The sequence below is a fragment of the Octopus bimaculoides genome, chromosome 9, assembly GCF_001194135.2.
Source record: "Octopus bimaculoides isolate UCB-OBI-ISO-001 chromosome 9, ASM119413v2, whole genome shotgun sequence".
Taxonomy (NCBI): domain Eukaryota; kingdom Metazoa; phylum Mollusca; class Cephalopoda; order Octopoda; family Octopodidae; genus Octopus; species Octopus bimaculoides.
The window spans coordinates 25,939,384-25,946,794 of NC_068989.1; positions in this window are offsets into that span (position 1 = coordinate 25,939,384).

Below are 7,411 nucleotides of genomic sequence, written 5' to 3' on the forward strand. Positions count from 1 at the left end.
TATATATATATATATATATATATATATATATATATGTGTGTGTGTGTGTATGTATGCATGTATATAGGTGATTGTTTATGTGTCTGTATGCGTAAAACTGTGAATGTGCGTGCCTGCATCGATGTGTGCTTGGTGATGCACAAGGCCTGCAAGCATCATTCTTTTAATTTGCCATAGTTATTCATCTCTGAACTTAGTCAGTAAATTTGCTGGGAGCCATAACAAGAGTGAAAAACAGACACGCATTAGGATTTCAACAAGCCAAAAACTTTTAATTCGCTGACAAACTATTAGATAAAACAATACTTAGATAATTGAAATGTGTTTTGCCCCCAGAATAAAAGAAAAGTCAACTATTGACAATACCGAAAAAATACCTTGTGTGTAGTCGGAAAGCATACCAGATGAACATGTCCATGTATGTGTGTGTCTGAGTGTGTGTGAGTGTGTGTGTGTGAGTGTGCGTGCGTTTGTATGTGTGTAAGAGAGAGAGAGAGAGAGAGAGAGAGAGAGAGAGAGAGAGAGAGAGAGAGAGAGAGAGAGAGAGAGAGAGAAAGAGAGAGAGAGAGAGAGAGAGAGAAAGAGAGAGTGTTTGCGTGTGTGTGTATGTGTGTGTATATATATATTTATATACAGAGAGAGTGAGACTGAGAGAGACAGACAGACAGACAGACAGACAGACAGACAGAGAAAGCTTACATCTCTTATGTTGTACGTTGTTTCATATATTCTTTATGTAAGCCTATTGTTCATGCGTTATCTTCAACTTCGGTGCCACCATCACCGTCGTCGTCATTTCAATTATCATCGTCGTCGTCATCGTCGTCAATATCATCATCATCATTATTATTTTTGTTGTTACTGCTGTAGTTGTAGTTGTTTTTGTTGTTATTGTAATAGGGATGGCGATCTGTCAGAGTCCATAGCGCGTCATACAATACGCTTGACGAAATTACTTCCAGGTCTTTTTGTTTTAAGTTCCATTCAACTTTGGTCTTCATCCCTTGTGACTTGATGAAACAAAACACCGGTAGAATATTAGGGTCGATATAATCGACTCGCTCTTATCATCAAAAACTCCTAGTCGTGTACCAGAACTTGAATTATCATTGTTGATGTTCTTATTTTTGTTTTTCTTCTTTTTGTTGCTGTTGCTGTTGTTGTTATTATTGCTTTCATTTCACCATCGAATGCAGTTTGGTGTACCTTGAGAATACAATGCATTATTAGATTGTGTTACTTTAATTAGTCTAATTATTTTGAAAAAATCATATGTAATATGTTTGAGCTTTCTAGAATGGTTGTTTTTTTGTATGTTATGTATATTTGTAGCTTCCCTTTTTTGATTTTGTATCTTTTATGTTTTATCATTTCAAAAGCAACCATGATTACAGAGATAGGATCTGTTGCTAGATACCACAACCTGATTAATATTATTTCTAAATCTTTACCTGTAAATAATATTCGAGTTTCTTTTTGAGATATATCATCATCTCTTAGGACTGATATGTCGATTAGGAAATATATCTTCTCATGGTCGTCTATGAGAACAATATCTGGTTGGTAAACCCTTGATCTTCCTACCTGAGTATGTTGTTAAATCTGTTAAACCCATACATTAGAGTGTGCCCTTTAGGAAGATCTTTATTGGTATATGCCTTTACGTTTGGTATTTCATTTGCCAAAAATAAATTCTGTAATAACTCAGAACTATGCTATCTTTGTTGATATGTTCATTCATGGCTCAGACATGGCAACCAGAATCAATGCTGTTAATTCTTTCTTCGCCATTTGATGATATTCTATAAATATTTTGTGCATTCTGATTCATTATAAGCTTTCACGGATTTCTGGTGGGGTGTCTTTAATCCTGTTGCTGCAATCAAGATCGTAGAAAATTCATTCAAATAGTTACGAATCATGAAAAAAATCTAAGAACATATTTTCTGTCTTCATGGCTGACAATAAATACAAATCATGTGTTGCAATGATAAATAACTAAGGAGAAAATAAAGAAGGAAAACGAGATACGATAAAACAGCTAGAATCTAACAAAACTGGTACTATAAATTAATTGAGGAAAAACACCGACAAGACAAGGTCATTCATCCCCATCTCTAATAAAAGATCTCAAGAGACAAATTAAACACAGAAATATCCTAACAATGACTAAGAATTGCAAGACTCAATTGCAGCGTTCAGTCTAAACGAGTGATTCACTTCCAACATGACAACCGACTGCAGGTGTTATGAATCTGCAGGAAATGAACAAATTGTTATCTCTGGTAGATTTGTGTGAGCATCCTATTGGCTAAAAGCCTTCAACAATCAGCGACATAATGGCACTGAAGTTAGGAAGTCATAGGTCTCAGTGCTCTAGAATCCAATCTATAATGCTAGATTCAATAGACTTCCTTCGGGTTGGGAAATATGTAGCTTCTAACATCTCTTATTTCTATTGATAAAACTAACTCCGCGATAAGATATCTGTTTCAATGCTTTAAGGTTCTTAGTTGTAAAGCGCAGTTATACAGAGTGTTTGGGATAAATCTAACGACATGCTAGGTCTCCATTTTTCAGGAACAGTTTGAAATACGAGTGAGCAGTCAATGACTTGGAGAGCATAAACAGTTAAGTTGTAGTTGTGAAAATAAGTTAGCTGGCATATAGGAATGGAAGGCATGTGATGATTATTAAGAAAGATCCACCTGTAGCAATAATTGGCACTGGATATCAAAATGCGGACATCATAACTGATGTTCAATGTTCTGTGAAATCTGTAAAGGCTGTAAGATTTTAGATGAACAGCTGCAACGGAGACTAAGGAACCGTGGCCAGTAGGAAGGTACACAGTAGCATTCTAACTGCGTCTGCACGGATGAATTCATCAGATAATTGATTCACAGGGCTTTATGCTCAATTCAGATGCCTATGCGAAGAGACTGTGGTCAATCATTGACTGAGGAGAGACACTACAGGAAGGCCGTATAAGTGATCTCCTCGCGATACCATAAGAAAGACAGAATTTCTAAGAGTCACCCTAATTTCTTGCTTCCGAATTCCCCCGATTGTAATCCCACGGATTACTTGTTGTGGGCCACTGGTGAGAAAAAAAAAATCCAACTCATTTGCTACAACACTAAGTCTGAGCTGGTGGTCATGATCAAGGAGGTATCCGCATATCTTCCCAGGTACAAAGTGAAAGCCGCATGTGCCATGTTCCGAAAGAGACTTGAGGCTGTGTTTGAATCTGACAGAGGTTATTTTGAGCAAAACGGTTATCTCTCAGCTATAATCTGCTCGATGTTTTAAACTGAGAATATATATATATATATATATATATATACATATATATATATACTTTACTTTTTGCATGATATATTGTGGAAAATTTAGCCCGAACTCTCTCTAAATACTCATTCCCCCTTGTTTTCTCCTTACACGGCTACAAGCACACACACACGTGAAGACATAAATATTTACATTCATACATTCATTCATTCATTCATTCAAACATACATACATACATACATACACATATACATATATATATTCATACACACATACATGCGCACACATATATTATATATATGTATATATATACATACGCACACTTTGCATCCCACATACAACTTTTGAGGCATTTTAGCGAAGGTAGTTGCAACTGTTCTGGATTATTGTTATTTTATTATATTATTGATATGTATCTAATAAGCATACCTGCCCACGTCTTTTTAGAGTGTAGAATACCGCTGTAAGAGACCTTGAACATGTCCTACTAGACACAGATTGTCACAGCTAACTAGTGTGTAGAATGACGTCAGCACGTTTGGAAGTACGCTATGCAATGAAATTTCGTGTAACACTTGACAAATACGCTACGGAAATTATGAAATGCTCCAGACAGTGTATAGATTATTTTTGTTCTATTGTTAGGAAAAGAGCTTCAAGGAAGGTAGAGAAAAGATGAGCAATGCTGAGATGTGTGAGTTGGAAACTCAAATCATCAGAGCTCGTTGCGAAAATTTCCAATTTCCTGGATGAAACCGACGTGTGTCCATAACGGCAATAAGCATACAGTTTGGATTTGGTGTCGTAAATGTACAGAGAATTATTCTTGACGGTCTGAACATGCGCAAAATTTGTACAAATTTTGTTCCCAATGTGCTCAAGGAGGAACATTTTTTTCCATCTACATTACAGCAGTGGGCATCAAAATTCTTCCTCACCCTTCCTAATGTACAGATCTTGCTCCATTTGACTTTTGATTATTCCTCATGCTGAAGGAGAAAATGAGACGCAATCGTTTTGAAGGTGAATGAGGCAGTGACAACGGTCCTGGACACCTTCACGTCAGAGGACTTTTATGGGGCTTTGACAAAATGGTTGGAACGATACAAGTGCATTGAAGGTCGAGAATCCTACTTTAAAATTAAGTTTTTTACTGCTTTGAAATTAATACATAGAGTTAATTACTTAACGTAATTCAAACGAAAAGAGGCTAAATTTGTGTTAACATGTTTAATAGAGTGAACAACAACAAAATTTCATTAGCAATATTTATGTGATGAGGAAATTAAAGATTTTGTTCACAAAAAATTATTAGTATACGAATACGAATATACAAAGCATTACTTAATAATTATTATATAAGGTCTCTGGCAGTAATTAACATTCGATTTTCTTTATTTCATAGTATAAACTTTTACAGAATATGATGCATTGCTTGTATGTGTCTGTTTAGATGCCATAAACGAACACATAAATATGAGAAACGCAAAATAACAATATATTCAATTGATGCTTTTCGGAAAAATTGTGATGTTTTTGGTTTTTCTATTAATATATCGATTTACATTTACTTAATGGGTTTTTGCTCAGCGTATATTACACAAAATCTTTTGTTTTAGTGTATAGTTTCTTTAGTTTAGAGTCGCTCAATTTTTTTGAAATATATTAATTACTTTATGAACAAAATTATTTAAAAATCGTTAGTTTTGGATATAAAATTAGAATTTAAGATGAAGTAATTATAAATTTACATTGGAGATCATTTGGAATTTATGATGTGGTTAAGCATTTCCTAAAAATGTTGACACTCATTTTATTTAAGCCTTTGCATTCATTTAACCAGTAATTTGACATGAAGCAGCGATTTAACCACATTTGTGCTAAGTGCAGTGTGATCGTAATGAAGTTGACGTCGCAATCAGAAGACGTCTGAGTCATCCACTCCTGCATGGCATATTAGGCAAATGTTACCTTCAAAAGACTTGTACGTAAAATTAGTTGGATGGAAACTGTAGCGAGTCCCATCGGGGTCTTATAATTGTAATTCAAAAACTACAGGCTTATCACAGACTTTATCATGATAGTTCAGTCTTAAATTGCATTAATGCTAAGCCACTTATACGTTCATTCCGGAGCAGATTATTAAGTTCAACAAGTGGATCCTCATAGTCGAATGACGGAGATCCACTGCCAATTACATATATCTTTCCAACTAATATCAACTGGTATTAAGTTTTATTTCCATGAGTGCAATGTTTAACCAACTTATATACACAAATGCCTATAATTTGTTTTTACACAAGTTGTTGAAGCTGAAAATTATGTAGATATTTTGGATAAAAACAAAATGTAATAGTTTAGTTTTGTACAGCAGTGAGCCAACAGACCAGTTAGCATGTCGGCAAAAATACTTAGCGTCATCACGTCCGTCTTTACGTTCTGAGTTCAAATTCCGACAAAGTCAACATTACTTTTCATCCTTTACGTGTTAATAAAATAAGTACCAGTTGAGTATTGAGGTTCGAAGTAATCCACTTATTCCCTCCCAAGAAATTACTGGCCTTCTGTCAAAATTTGAAACCAATACTTTAAATTTGTTATCCTGAACATTTGTTTTAATATGTGATTGAATGATTTTTATAGCACAATGAAAAACTGTTTTAGTTTGATCACTAGTCTCTATCAATCACTTTCCATTTCCGTTCTCTAAAATATTTGCGAGTTACTTTAGAAATATACAAGCACAAAATATTGTCGAATACTCGGATTGGTTGTGAATAGTCTTTTCCCCTGCTGATTGATTAGATACAGGAAATAAACATTCCATATGACTTCCTTAAATTATAATTTCTTAATATGAATTTCATGTCAATAGTTGTAAATTTAAAACTATATCATAAACATTTCTTAAAGTCTGTGTTAAAACTGAGCAATGTCGAACAACTGTCGGAAGTATTCTATCTTGCTAGCTGTAATATATTATTCAAGAACACCCACTCTAGAGATTCTTCAAGCAGTACCATCATCCATTCATTACGATAAATACAAACTTTCTCTTTTGGAATAAATAACAAAACCAACGTTAAAAATCTTAGCTGCAAATATCCGATGATATAACTTACGAAAACATAAAATAAGAGTTAAAATGGGCATTTAAGGAAGATCCCTTGTTGCCAAGACCATGCTTCGTAAGTACATTTAGTGATATTAAACTCCAAATCATCTCTCCCTTTTAATGAAGTTCGGAAAGCCTCATTCAATTAACAATAAACGACTGATATCATTTGTCATCAGCACCGACACATGCGATTCCGGCACCACACATTCCATCTAATTGAATCTCGATACACGTCGTATATTCGTTGTTAAGAGTCTTGATACTGGTCTTGCCACGGAGTCTGCAATAATGAAGAACAGTATATTTGTAGCTGCGGTAATAATGACAGGTGTAGTAGTGTTGTTGCTTATGCTCTCTAGGAATTGATTCGGGTCTCATTAAGAAATAAATTCATTAGTGTTGTTATTTTGTATGAGATGGAATCATGATGATGACGAACTGACATTCTAATAGCAGTGGAAAAAGAAACGATATATTCATAACATATTCATAAAGAAACAGATATTTAAAGCATACTCACTCATTTACAGCAGATAATTTTAATTTATTTTAAATGAAATTTTTATCAAAACCCCATGCTGATATAGAATTATCTAGGAAGATCGAATGTCTCAATTTTGCTTAGAAGTATTTGGCCTCTCCTTACGTTCTGAGTTCTAATTCCGCCGAGGTCGACTTTCGGGGTACCAGTTGCGTATTGCGGTCGATCTAATCGACTGGTTCCGTCCCTCTAAAATTTCAGGCCTTGTGTCTATAGTAGAAAGGATTATTATTATTATTATTATTATTATTATTATTATTATTATTATTATTATTATTATTATTATTATTGTTGTTGTTCAGTAGTTTTATTTTTATAACGTGCTTTCACTTCACTACCGAGCGCAGCTCTGTGCGCCTTGGGTATGTGCTGTGGTTTGCTGTGATGCTCTTATGGTTACTGTATTGAAAGTGTTTTGCGTAGGATGTGTGCAGTGCCCAGTAGTGCAATTTTCTGTATGT